At 43.3% G+C, this 12,554-nt stretch overlaps 1 protein-coding gene across 3 annotated transcripts in view; it reads left to right on the top strand.

The window, feature by feature from the left end:
• LOC306919003 (uncharacterized protein) overlaps positions 1-414 on the top strand; it is a 58,020-nt gene extending 57,606 nt beyond the window's left edge. For all 3 annotated transcript variants that reach the window (XM_079531846.1, XM_079531844.1, XM_079531845.1), the window contains exon 26: positions 1-414. This exon is cut by the window's left edge and continues 206 nt beyond it. The gene's annotated coding sequence lies outside the window, so the exon portion shown is untranslated.
• The last annotated feature ends 12,140 nt before the right edge of the window (positions 415-12,554 follow it).

The raw sequence follows: 12,554 nt of genomic DNA, 5'->3' as shown, positions 1-12,554 counted from the left end.
ATGATAAGATATTCTTCTGTGGCGCGACGGAAACGGACCATCTGTGTGAAGCCTCAGCCACGCAACGAGGCACTTGTAGATCTGTGCGAAGCCTCCACCACGCAACGAGGCACTTGTATATCTGTGCGAAGCCTCCACCACGCAACGAGGCACTTGTAGATCTGTGCGAAGCCTCCACCACGCAACGAGGCACTTGTAGATCTGTGCGAAGCCTCAGCCACGCAACGAGGCCCTTGTAGATCTGTGCGAAGCCTCAGCCACGCAACGAGGCCCTTGTAGATCTGTGCGAAGCCTCAGCCACGCAACGAGGCACTTGTAGATCTGTGCGAAGCCTCCACCACGCAATGAGGCACTTGTATATCTGTGCGAAGCCTCCACCACGCAATGAGGCACTTGTATATCTGTGCGAAGCCTCCACCACGCAATGAGGCACTTGTAGATCTGTGATACACGATGCACAACGACACGTTACGCTCAAAATCTTTTTTTTCTTTTTTAAGAAATGACTATAAAAATGTCGTGAAGTAATTTCTTTTCACCGCTGAGGTCAACGTGTTTTATTTTCAAGTCGTATTTTATCTCAAGCTGCCGTTTTGGTCACGACGTGATGATGATTTCATTTACGCTTAATTAACTTAATGTTAATTAACACTGGCGAGCTGTTAACGAGGTTCTGCGCGCGGCAGCCATGTTGGGAAGTTCAACGACCTCCACGACACTGGAGAGCCTAACACATGGAACCAAATGGACCCGTGAGCGTAACTGAGGTATTGTAACTGTATATCAGACCCCCACCCCGCCCCCGTGTTACACCAAAACATGTCCCCCCCGCCCACCCGTAAACCGGGCCAAAAGTGTCCGTAGTTCCTTTTTTAATTATTTTTCATTTAGAATGAGATGTTTAAAGCTTTATTGTTTCACTACAAACGACAAGAACATTTTTGTTAAACTTGTCGAGGTCAAAATGTTGACACACACGCACACACACACACACACACACACACACACACACACACACACAGGCAGTATTTGAAGCTGTGTTTCATTTCTTTTTTCTACACCTTAACTTCACACTCTTGTAAAGTTTACAGGAAGTTTATTATTATTTTCTATTATTGTTGTTGTTATACTTGTTGTTGTTGTTGTTGTTGTTAGTGTCAGAGGTCACATGACGATGATGATGTAATAATTCTGTACATAGTTCAGATCGTCTGCTGTCGGTTTTACAACCGTGCAAAACGCTTTACTGCAGCAAAACGCTTTACTGCAGCAAAACGCTTTACTGCAGCAAAACGCTTTACTGCAGCAAAATGCTTTACTGCAGTTTAACTGCAGCAAAACGCTTTACTGCAGTTTCACTGCAGCAAAACGCTTTACTGCAGCAAAACGCTTTACTGCAGTTTTTCTGCAGCGAAACGCTTTAAAACGCTTTACTGCAGTTTTACTACAGCAAAATGCTTTACTGCAGTTTTACTGCAGAAAGACGCTTTACTGCAGTAAGATTTACTGTAGCTGAATTCCAATACCCGAAGTCTCGGCCGCTCGCTCCAGCGTGTTACGGTGAAGTTGGTGACCTGATCAAACGTGTGACCTCCTTGGTCGCTCGCTCCAGCGTGTTGCGGGGAAACTGGTGACCTAACTTAACCTCGGTGTCCGAACGTAAACAATTTGTTCATCGGCAGAGTTCAACCTATAGCGACATTCAGGCCTAAAGACCTTCACTGACTCTACTGTACGTGTTTATTAAGAGTTCAACCTATAGCGACATTCAGGCCACCTAAAGACCTTCACTGACTCTACTGTACGTGTTTATTAAGACCTTCACTGACTCTACTGTACGTGTTTATTAAGACCTTCACTGACTCTACTGTACGTGTTTATTAAGACCTTCACTGACTCTACTGTACGTGTTTATTAAGACCTTCACTGACTCTACTGTACGTGTTTATTAAGACCTTCACTGACTCTACTGTACGTGTTTATTAAGTCGCGAGGATGTATATTAATGGACATTATACATGAATGCAATGTAAACACACTGGATTTAGCAAACATGGTAATTTTCATCCATACAGTCCACACATGAAAATATAAAACAAAACAGGCAAATGTTACCTTATAATAGAAAAGCATTCAGATCATACATTCACACAAAGTCCACAAGATGGGCACATGGTTCAGCAGGTCACCAATTCCACCGCCACGTCCACCGATATTCCGGCTGTTGGAATTTGGATTGTGAAGAAATACAATGATTTACTGCAGCAAGAAGTGTAATGGCGGGAACGTGCGTTACTGCGACGGCCGTGGAGAAAATGGTTGCGTTATGGCGGGAAAACTGTTTAGTGCACCAATACGCTTTACTGCAGGAAAACCCTTTAGTGCACCAACACGCTTTACTGCAGGAAAACCCTTTAGTGCACCAACATGCTTTACTGCAGGAAAACCCTTTAGTGCACCAACATGCTTTACTGCAGGAAAACCCTTTAGTGCACCAACATGCTTTACTGCAGGAAAACCCTTTAGTGCACCAATACGCTTTACTGCAGGAAAACCCTTTAGTGCACCAACACGCTTTACTGCAGGAAAACCCTTTAGTGCACCAACACGCTTTACTGCAGGAAAACCCTTTAGTGCACCAATACGCTTTACTGCAGGAAAACCCTTTAGTGCACCAACATGCTTTACTGCAGGAAAACCCTTTAGTGCACCAACATGCTTTACTGCAGGAAAACCCTTTAGTGCACCAATACGCTTTACTGCAGGAAAACCCTTTAGTGCACCAATACGCTTTACTGCAGGAAAACCCTTTAGTGCACCAATACGCTTTACTGCAGGAAAACCCTTTAGTGCACCAACACGCTTTACTGCAGGAAAACCCTTTAGTGCACCAATACGCTTTACTGCAGGAAAACCCTTTAGTGCACCAACATGCTTTACTGCAGGAAAACCCTTTAGTGCACCAACATGCTTTACTGCAGGAAAACCCTTTAGTGCACCAACACGCTTTACTGCAGGAAAACCCTTTAGTGCACCAACATGCTTTACTGCAGGAAAACCCTTTAGTGCACCAATACGCTTTACTGCAGGAAAACCCTTTAGTGCACCAACATGCTTTACTGCAGGAAAACCCTTTAGTGCACCAATACGCTTTACTGCAGGAAAACCCTTTAGTGCACCAATACGCTTTACTGCAGGAAAACCCTTTAGTGCACCAACACGCTTTACTGCAGGAAAACCCTTTAGTGCACCAACATGCTTTACTGCAGGAAAACCCTTTAGTGCACCAATACGCTTTACTGCAGGAAAACCCTTTAGTGCACCAATACGCTTTACTGCAGGAAAACCCTTTAGTGCACCAACACGCTTTACTGCAGGAAAACCCTTTAGTGCACCAACATGCTTTACTGCAGGAAAACCCTTTAGTGCACCAATACGCTTTACTGCAGGAAAACCCTTTAGTGCACCAATACGCTTTACTGCAGGAAAACCCTTTAGTGCACCAACACGCTTTACTGCAGGAAAACCCTTTAGTGCACCAACATGCTTTACTGCAGGAAAACCCTTTAGTGCACCAATACGCTTTACTGCAGGAAAACCCTTTAGTGCACCAACATGCTTTACTGCAGGAAAACCCTTTAGTGCACCAATACGCTTTACTGCAGGAAAACCCTTTAGTGCACCAATACGCTTTACTGCAGGAAAACCCTTTAGTGCACCAATACGCTTTACTGCAGGAAAACCCTTTAGTGCACCAATACGCTTTACTGCAGGAAAACCCTTTAGTGCACCAACATGCTTTACTGCAGGAAAACTGTTTGTACCGACGTCCTCCACAATGTCTTTGGTTACTATGGTTACTGTAAATAATTTGAAATTGAATAAAGTTGCTACTTTCCATAAAGTGTTTTTCTTTTCTTTTTTGTCTGTTGTCGTTGAATCGTAAAATTGTTTGATCGTTGTTAATGTTTAAGACGTGTCATATTTATTCATATTATCCTTAATGTTCCCGACGTTTTGTATTCATTCATATTATCGTTAATGTTCCCGACGTTTTGTATTCATTCATATTATCGTTAATCATGTATTTCATGGAACTATCGGTGCGAGGTTTGACACCGATGAAAGTGTACATGACGTCAGCGGCATCTCTTCCTTACAATTTAAAATGTAGGCATTTATCAGACGCTCTTAATCCAGAGCGACTTACAGTAAGCAAGAACAACAAGGTGGTAATACTAGAACAACATGGTGATGCATCACATACATAGAAATCGTCATCATGAATCATACGTCGGTAAATACATTCCTTGAGACTAAACAGGAAGTGCTTTGACTTTCAGGATGTCCAAAGTTATGGCGTTGACCAATCACATCGACACCTTTCAATTGACTACACGCAGAATATCTTGACAGGAAGTAGCTCATAACGTGTTCTAATCACTTTGCGGATAGAAAGAGGATAATTCATGCTTTCCGTACAGCTGCACTGTTGTTTAATACAATCAGATCAGGACTTTTCTGATTGGATGATGGGAATCACCCTGTTAGTAACTTCATGGCAAGATGACTGCGGTCTGCATAAGGTCATCTGTCTCACTCCCAACCCGGCCTGTCTCACTCCCAACCTGGCCTGTCTCACTCCCAACCTGGCCTGTCTCACTCCCAACCTGGCCTGTCTCACTCCCATCCCGGCCTTTCTCACTCCCAACCCGGCCTGTCTCACTGCCAACCCGGCCTGTCTCACTGCCAACCCGGCCTGTCTCACTGCCAACCCGGCCTGTCTCACTGTCAATCCGGCCTGTCTCACTCCCAAGTCCAACCTGGCCTGTCTCACTCCCAACCTGGCCTGTCTCACTCCCAACCCGGCCTGTCTCACTCCCAACCTGGCCTGTCTCACTCCCAGTGTGCTCTGGCTCCATCGAGGCGTGGTGAGACATCAAACAGACCGGCTGGTGGTCGGTGCTCCCCCCTGGTGGTGGCAGGTGGTCACTGCTCCCCCCTGGTGATGGCAGGTGGTCATTGCTCCCCACTGGTGGTGGCAGGTGGTCAGTGCGTTGTCCTGGTGGTGGCTGGTGCTCACTGCTCCCCCCTGGTGGTGGCAAGTGGTCACTGCTCCCCCCTGGTAGTGCCTGGTGCTCACTGCTCCCCCCTGGTGGTGGCAGGTGGTCGGTGCGTTGTCCTGGTGGTGGCAGGTGGTCGGTGCGTTGTCCTGGTGGTGGCAGGTGGTCATTGCTCCCCCCTGGTGGTGGCAGGTGGTCGGTGCGTTGTCCTGGTGGTGGCAGGTGGTCGGTGCGTTGTCCTGGTGGTGGCAGGTGGTCGGTGCGTTGTCCTGGTGGTGGCAGGTGGTCGGTGCGTTGTCCTGGTGGTGGCAGGTGGTCGGTGCGTTGTCCTGGTGGTGGCAGGTGGTCGGTGCGTTGTCCTGGTGGTGGCTGGTGCTCACTGCGCCCCCCTGGTGGTGGCAGGTGGTCGGTGCGTTGTCCTGGTGGTGGCAGGTGGTCGGTGCGTTGTCCTGGTGGTGGCAGGTGGTCATTGCTCCCCCCTGGTGGTGGCAGGTGGTCGGTGCGCCATCCTGGCGAATGCGTTCGGAAAATCTCGTCCTCCTGAAATGAGATGTCAAACACTGTTAACCTTTGAACTGAGATAGCGTTTTATGTAGACATAGTACTATATCGTATATATGCATAGTTTCATTATATAGACAGTGTGGATGTATATCTGCTGCCATCTGCAGGTTACCTGTAGTATTTCACTCAGAGTGTGGATGTATATCTGGGCCATCTGCAGGTTACCTGTAGTATTTCACTCAGAGTGTGGATGTATATCTGCTGCCATCTGTAGGTTACCTGTAGTATTTCACTCAGAGTGTGGATGTATATCTGCTGCCATCTGTAGGTTACCTGTAGTATTTCACTCAGAGTGTGGATGTATATCTGGGCCATCTGTAGGTTACCTGTAGTATTTCACTCAGAGTGTGGATGTATATCTGGGCCATCTGTAGGTTACCTGTAGTATTTCACTCAGAGTGTGGATGTATATCTGCTGCCATCTGCAGGTTACCTGTAGTATTTCACTCAGAGTGTGGATGTATATCTGCTGCCATCTGCAGGTTACCTGTAGTATTTCACTCAGAGTGTGGATGTATATCTGCTGCCATCTGTAGGTTACCTGTAGTATTTCACTCAGAGTGGATGTATATCTGGGCCATCTGCAGGTTACCTGTAGTATTTCACTCAGAGTGTGGATGTATATCTGGGCCATCTGTAGGTTACCTGTAGTATTTCACTCAGAGTGTGGATGTATATCTGGGCCATCTGTAGGTTACCTGTAGTATTTCACTCAGAGTGTGGATGTATATCTGCTGCCATCTGCAGGTTACCTGTAGTATTTCACTCAGAGTGTGGATGTATATCTGGGCCATCTGCAGGTTACCTGTAGTATTTCACTCAGAGTGTGGATGTATATCTGGGCCATCTGCAGGTTACCTGTAGTATTTCACTCAGAGTGTGGATGTATATCTGCTGCCATCTGTAGGTTACCTGTAGTATTTCACTCAGAGTGTGGATGTATATCTGGGCCATCTGCAGCGTCTCAGACTTGGACAGCTTGCGGTGCGTCTCCAGGTTGGGGATGACGCTGCGCAGCCGGTCGAACGCCACGTTGAGCCCTAGCATCCTGCGCCGCTCCCGTGCGTTGGCCGCTAGCCTGCGGCGCCGCTGCGCGCGCTGCACCGCGCCGCAGCCATCTGCGGGGGGAGGGGATATATTGAACCCATTTAGACCTGACGTCGTTTTCTGAAATACCATGTTTCTGTCAGTGGTTCTCAATAGTTCATGTCAAGGACCCCCTGAGTTATCTGTATTTGGCCGCCGACCCCCATCTGAAAATATGTTGTTCCAGGGACCCCCCCCCCCCCCCCAGAAGCAAAGATTTGGGTTAAAAACGTTCGCTCTGAAAGAATATATATTCCAAGATTTGCTCCACATTTTCATGATTTTTCAAAAAATCGAGCTTGTAGATGGTGGTCCGGGGACACCTACAGGGGGGTCCTCAGATTTACTACTATGTATGAAAATCTGCCCACCAAATATAATTATTTTTAGGTGGTCCACAGTCCAAATATCAGTATTTGTATGCGGTCCCCAGTCCAAATATCACTATTTTGAGGTGGTCCCCAGTCCAAATATCACTATTTTTAGGTGGTCCCCAGTCCAAATATCAGTATTTTTAGGTGGTCCCCAGTCCAAATATCAGTATTTTTAGGTGGTCCCCAGTCCAAATATCAGTATTTTTAGGTGGTCCCCAGTCCAAATATCAGTATTTTTAGGTGGTCCCCAGTCCAAATATCAGTATTTTTAGGTGGTCCCCAGTCCAAATATCAGTATTTTTAGGTGGTCCCCAGTCCAAATATCAGTATTTTTAGGTGGTCCCCAGTCCAAATATCAGTATTTTGAGGGGCCTACAGTCCAAATATATATTTTGGGGGGATTATTTCCATTTCCAAAAAGTAGCAGATCTACAAGCTCTCTCATAAGTATAAAGTTAAGTTATTTTAAGTATAAAGTTTGTGAGAATAAAGTGGTAAATTAGTTTTCATATCATCATTTCATATGAAGATTACACAAACAGTGTAATCTGTAATATCGAAGACCACGGCCCAAAAGTGTGAAAAGGGGTATTTTTCATTTCACGACACATTTAATGTTCCATAAACCACAGGTCTTACTGTGATCCGGTTCCGGGTATTGCAGCGTGCTGCTGGTTGGAGTCCGTTCCAGTGCGCTGTGATCCGGTTCCAGGTAGCGCAGCGAGCCGCCGTCTGACTCCGCCCCCCAGTAGCTCCGCCCAGCCAGAGCTGCCATGTTGGACCTGAAAACGTTGTCATGGTTACACTACGTGGATTCTTTACTTAAAGGAACACTTCAGACAGTGTGTGTGTGACATTATTATTGTCTCCACCAGGCCGAAGGCATGGGGAGAGAGTATGTTTTATTGTCTCCACCAGGCCGAAGGCATGGGGAGAGAGTATGTTTTATTGTCTCCACCAGGCCGAAGGCATGGGGAGAGAGTATGTTTTATTGTCTCCACCAGGCCGAAGGCATGGGGAGAGAGTATGTTTTATTGTCTCCACCAGGCCGAAGGCATGGGGAGAGAGTATGTTTTATTGTCTCCACCAGGCCGAAGGCATGGGGAGAGAGTATGTTTTATTGTCTCCGCGTGCGTGCGTGCGTCCGTCCGTCCGTCCGTCCGTCCGTTACCAGCTAATCTCTGCCACCGTTGGCCCGATCCATGCCAAACTTTGCACACACACTCCCTGGATGCCAACGACGAACCTCTGCCCCAAATATTCCTCAACGACCTGTTCTAGTGCTGAGGCCGATTTAGGCAAAACACATTTCTGTAGATTACTCGTACACATTTTATCCATACATCACACAATTCGGTATACACTATTTCCATAGTCATGTGATCAACACAGATCTGCACCATTTCCCATCTTCCATCCTGATTGGCTAAGATTGGCTTCCAAAGCTCACATGATTGGTCCGTTTCGATCAAAATGCCACAAATCACAAACGCAGTGTGCAATTTAAATAACTAGTCTGTCAACCACACTAAATAACTAGTCTGTCAACCACACTAAATAACTATAGTATGTCAACCACACTAAATAACTATAGTCTGTCAACCACACTAAATAACTATAGTCTGTCAACCACACTAAATAACTAGTCTGTCAACCACACTAAATAACTATAGTCTGTCAACCACACTAAATAACTATAGTCTGTCAACCACACTAAATAACTATAGTCTGTCAACCACACTAAATAACTAGTCTGTCAACCACACTAAATAACTGTAGTCTGTCAACCACACTAAATAACTATAGTCTGTCAACCACACTAAATAACTAGTATGTCAACCACACTAAATAACTATAGTCTGTCAACCACAATAAATAACTATAGTATGTCAACCACACTAAATAACTATAGTCTGTCAACCACACTAAATAACTATAGTCTGTCAACCACACTAAATAACTAGTCTGTCAACCACACTAAATAACTATAGTCTGTCAACAACACTAAATAACTATAGTCTGTCAACCACACTAAATAACTAGTATGTCAACCACACTAAATAACTAGTCTGTCAACCACAATAAATAACTATAGTCTGTCAACCACACTAAATAACTATAGTCTGTCAACCACACTAAATAACTAGTATGTCAACCACACTAAATAACTATAGTCTGTCAACCACAATAAATAACTATAGTCTGTCAACCACACTAAATAACTATAGTCTGTCAACCACACTAAATAACTAGTCTGTCAACCACAATAAATAACTATAGTCTGTCAACCACACTAAATAACTAGTCTGTCAACCACACTAAATAACTATAGTCTGTCAACCACAATAAATAACTATAGTCTGTCAACCACACTAAATAACTAGTATGTCAACCACACTAAATAGCTATAGTCTGTCAACCACAATAAATAACTATAGTCTGTCAACCACACTAAATAACTATTGTCTGTCAACCACAATAAATAACTATAGTCTGTCAACCACACTAAATAACTATAGTCTGTCAACCACACTAAATAACTAGTCTGTCAACCACACTAAATAACTAGTATGTCAACCACACTAAATAACTAGTATGTCAACCACACTAAATAACTAGTCTGTCAACCACAATAAATAACTATAGTCTGTCAACCACACTAAATAACTATAGTCTGTCAACCACACTAAATAACTAGTATGTCAACCACACTAAATAACTATAGTCTGTCAACCACACTAAATAACTAGTATGTCAACCACACTAAATAACTATAGTCTGTCAACCACACTAATTAACTAGTATGTCAACCACACTAAATAACTATAGTCTGTCAACCACACTAAATAACTATAGTCTGTCAACCACACTAAATAACTAGTATGTCAACCACACTAAATAACTAGTATGTCAACCACACTAAATAACTAGTATGTCAACCACACTAAATAACTATAGTCTGTCAACCACAATAAATAACTATAGTCTGTCAACCACACTAAATAACTAGTATGTCAACCACACTAAATAGCTATAGTCTGTCAACCACAATAAATAACTATAGTCTGTCAACCACACTAAATAACTATTGTCTGTCAACCACAATAAATAACTATAGTCTGTCAACCACACTAAATAACTATAGTCTGTCAACCACACTAAATAACTAGTCTGTCAACCACACTAAATAACTAGTATGTCAACCACACTAAATAACTAGTATGTCAACCACACTAAATAACTAGTCTGTCAACCACAATAAATAACTATAGTCTGTCAACCACACTAAATAACTATAGTCTGTCAACCACACTAAATAACTAGTATGTCAACCACACTAAATAACTATAGTCTGTCAACCACACTAAATAACTAGTATGTCAACCACACTAAATAACTATAGTCTGTCAACCACACTAATTAACTAGTATGTCAACCACACTAAATAACTATAGTCTGTCAACCACACTAAATAACTATAGTCTGTCAACCACACTAAATAACTAGTATGTCAACCACACTAAATAACTAGTATGTCAACCACACTAAATAACTAGTATGTCAACCACACTAAATAACTATAGTCTGTCAACCACACTAAATAACTATAGTCTGTCAACCACACTAAATAACTATAGTCTGTCAACCACACTAAATAACTATAGTCTGTCAACCACACTAAATAACTATAGTCTGTCAACCACACTAAATAACTAGTATGTCAACCACACTAAATAACTATAGTCTGTCAACCACACTAAATAACTAGTATGTCAACCACACTAATAATAGTAATAATAATAATAATAACCTGGGGAGTTTGAAGGCCAGTGGGGGGGCAGCAGCTGCTTGATGGGAAATGTAGTGCAGTCGACGAGGAGCCATCTGGAGGCACTGGTTCAATTTACCCCTTTAATTTAAAAGGATGGTTCAATTTACACCTTTAATTTAAAAGGATGGTTCAATTTACACCTTTAATTTAAAAGGATGGTTCAATTTACACCTTTAATTTAAAAGGATGGTTCAATTTACACCTTTAATTTAAAAGGATGGTTCAATTTACACCTTTAATTTAAAAGGATGGTTCAATTTACACCTTTAATTTAAAAGGATGGTTCAATTTACACCTTTAATTTAAAAGGATGGTTCAATTTACACATTTAATTTAAATGATGGTTCAATTGACACCTTTAATTTAAATGATGGTTCAATTGACACCTTTAATTTAAATGATGGTTCAATTGACACCTTTAAATAAATTATGGTTCAATTTACACCTTTAATATGTAACAGGCCAACAGCACGCACACCAAGGCCCGCCCCCGCTCGATCGTGATTGGATGGGGCGGAAGGCCCCTCTCATCCTGATTGGATGAAGTCTGCAGGGCCACCTAGCCAAAAACAAAACCGCTTTTTTGACCCCCAAGGGGTTAACTGGGGACAGGGAGGAACTCCTTATATGGTCAACAATTTACACTTATAATTTAAAAACATTGTTTTAAGGGAATATATATTTCTAAGGTGGACAAAGTACTCGATAATGTATTTCAGTCAAAGTTTATTTACTTCTGGTCAAACATTACTTTATACAGTATAATTACTTCTGGTCAAATATTACTTTATACAGTATAATTACTCAAATACAAGTGAAAGTTGTTCTGACAAATACTTTAGTTTAAAGTTCTGTACTTTTTATAAACCCGTTCAGGACGGGAACCCCTTTTGGTGTTTTAAGCATTATGATATATAGCTGTTGAAAAATAGATCTACTTCTGGTGGCTGATATTGTCCTTCTAATGAACGTTAGACTGGTTGAAAACACACGTCTCTGCTTCCGGTGACTGATATTGTCCTTCTAATGAATGTTATTCTGCTTCATTTGTATTTTATTAAATATAAAAAAGTGTTTTCTCACCTGCTAGAAGCTGAAGGACTTCAGTTGTCCAGAGTCTCAAAGTCTGAGTCTGAGAGAGAAGCACCAATTTATGGAGCCAGACCCCCGAGAGAGGTGTGCGTGTGTGTGTGTGCGTGTGTGTGTGTGTTGGGGGCGTGGCAGGTCGTGTGTCCTCCCGTAATGAATGAATAAAGAGCCACCAGCCAGGCGTGTCCCTTCATGAAGTGTGTGTGTGTGTGTGGGGGGGGGGGGGGGGGGACATTAACCAAGTTCATCAAAACAGGATTATCTGCGACTCACTGACCGCTAATGGGAGGGAGGTGTGTGTGTGTGTGTGTGTGTGTGTGTGTGTGTGTGTGTGTGTGTGTGTGTGTGTGTGTGTGTGTGTGTGTGTGTGTGTGTGTGTGTGTGTGTGTGTGTGTGTGTGTGTGTGTGTGTGTGTGTGTGTGTGTGTGTGTGTGTGTGTGTGTGTGTGTGTGTGCGACAGACAGACAGACAGACAGACAGACAGACAGACAGACAGACAGACAGAGCTGTTCATCAGATTAATACACATTAATCTGCTGGCCAGGG

The sequence above is a fragment of the Electrona antarctica genome, assembly GCF_951216825.1.
Source record: "Electrona antarctica genome assembly, contig: scaffold_54, whole genome shotgun sequence".
NCBI lineage: Eukaryota > Metazoa > Chordata > Actinopteri > Myctophiformes > Myctophidae > Electrona > Electrona antarctica.
Note: the sequence above shows the minus strand (reverse complement) of the source record. Positions and strands in the feature narration are given on the sequence as shown.